The sequence below is a fragment of the Nannospalax galili genome, unplaced genomic scaffold (genome assembly GCF_000622305.1).
Source record: "Nannospalax galili isolate Female #2095 unplaced genomic scaffold, S.galili_v1.0 scaffold185, whole genome shotgun sequence".
NCBI lineage: Eukaryota > Metazoa > Chordata > Mammalia > Rodentia > Spalacidae > Nannospalax > Nannospalax galili.
The window spans coordinates 986,923-989,216 of NW_008355474.1; positions in this window are offsets into that span (position 1 = coordinate 986,923).

Below are 2,294 nucleotides of genomic sequence, written 5' to 3' on the forward strand. Positions count from 1 at the left end.
TATTTATTTATTATTTTATTTATTTATTGTGTATATGCACGCATTTGTGCCACAGTGGGAGTGTGGCGTTCAGAGGACCAACTTGGAGCTGGTTCTTGCCTTCTACCAAGTGCCTTTACCTGCTGAGCCATCTCTTGTCCAGGATTAGCATTTTTAATTTTTTGAGATGGTCTCACTACATACCCTAGGCTGTCTTTGAACTCACTAGTTCCAGCAGACCTGCACCTTTTTTTTTTTTTTTTTTGACTTCTATATCTTCATTTATTCTGATAAATTCTGCTAGATATAATTAAAAGCAAATACTTCCCAGTTCAAAGATAGAATTCCAGTAAGGGCAGCACTAACTGGACTCAGTGGGTTATTTAAAAGGGGGCACGGCCGGGTGTGGTGCCGCACACCTTTAATCCCAGCACTCTGGAGGCAGAGGCAGGCAGATCTCTGTGAGTTCAAGGCCAGCCTGGTCTACATAGTGAGTTCCAGGACAGCTGGGGTTACAGGGAGAGCCTCTCAAAAAGACCAAAAAAAAAAAAAAGCCCCCCCAAAAAACCCAACAATAAAAGGGGCCAGGGGCATGAAGATGGGAGGAGGATGTGCTGAGGAGGATCTGAGGGGAGTTGGATGAGGAAATAAGGAAATGAGGGGGTGGGTATGGTCAAAATACACTGTACACATGTATGAAACTTTCAAGTATTTACAAAAAATACTGCCAGGTGTGATGGCACATGCCTTTACTCCCAGCACTTGCATGCCTTTAATCCCAGCACTCGGCCGGCGGGGGGGGGGGGGGCAACCTGGTCTACATAGAGAGTTCCAGGTCAGCTGAAGCTACAGGGAGACCCTGTCTCAAAAATACCAAAAAAAGGGGGCTGGAGAGATGGCTCAGCAATTAAGAACGCTGGTTGTTCTTGCAGAAGGCCCAGGTTCACATCCCAGCACCCACATGGCAGCTAACAACTGTCCCTAACTCCAGTTCTAGGGGATCTGATGCCCTCTCCTGACCTCTGAGGGCATTGCATGACATGGGTGCACTTCCATACATGCAGGCAATACACACATACTCATAAAAATAAAAATAATAAATTGAAAAAAACAAACAGTAACTGGGACTCCACAGATGGTTTTTGTCTCTCCCTTGTAACAAGTACTGACAAATTATACATACAACTAGCTCAAGGAATATAATATCTGTCTAGGCAAGGTTTATCTGAGAATGTTTGGTCTTTGCCCAAGCTTTATCTACATGGCACATGGTAATTAAAAGTACCAGACTGGTGGAACTAACCTTCTTGAATGTTTTCAGACATACTTTGAGGCCTACACTAATTTGGTCAGAGGAACATAAAGGACAGTTTTTGCTCCTTGCCCTCCTAGGTCGACTAGTTCCCAGGGACTATGAGCATCTCTCAAAATATCCTGTAACTGTGTTGAGTCACTTGTCCTCTTGATCAAGGAGGCCATGGAGGCCCCACTAGATGAACTTGAACCAGTGTCCAGTCTACAAAGAGGAGGGTCAACACAGAGGAAACATTTCCTCCATGCTTCCAAGCGAAGCCAGCCATAGTTGAGCAGGACCTTTGACTTATCCTCACATAGATGGAACTGGTAAAAGAAAGGAGCCAGGGGCTCCTCCCAAGCCCATGTGATCCCTGAGGAACAGATCCTCAAATGGCCTTAAGAGTAAAAATAAATTGGTTTATTTGGGCCAACTGTATGGCCTTAAACACCCAAAAGGAAAGTATAACCAAAGATTAAGGGGGCCAATATAATTTCTTAAGAGTCCATATGTACAACTAAAGGCTATATAATAAGAAACAATGCCAGATAGGAGATACCTTCTTTTGAATTGTTGGCCAAGGTGGCCCAAGAGACTCCCAGATAGTAACCCAGCATAAAACTAGGAAAATGAACAGCACACCCCAATTTTATCTGAGGGAATATTGACAACTGATTGCTGCTAGATGAGGAACAGCTGACCTTCCTAAAATGAAGACCTCTAGATAGACTGACTAGATTCACAGGATGGACAAGTACTGGGGAATGGCTGGGGGTGCCAACAACACAGCAGACAATAGCAGGGATAACAGAGTATAAGGGCTCTAGTGGGGGAGCGGGGAGGCTATGGGAAGGTGCCATCTGGGAAGTGGGTATATAGATGAATAAGATTGTTTGGGATATACACACACAAAAAAAAATCAACAAATTAAAAAAATGAGTTATATTTGAGGAGGAAGCATAAACATTTACGTCATGTTAATTAGTAGAGGTGATAAACATTACCATTGAAATCTACCCAA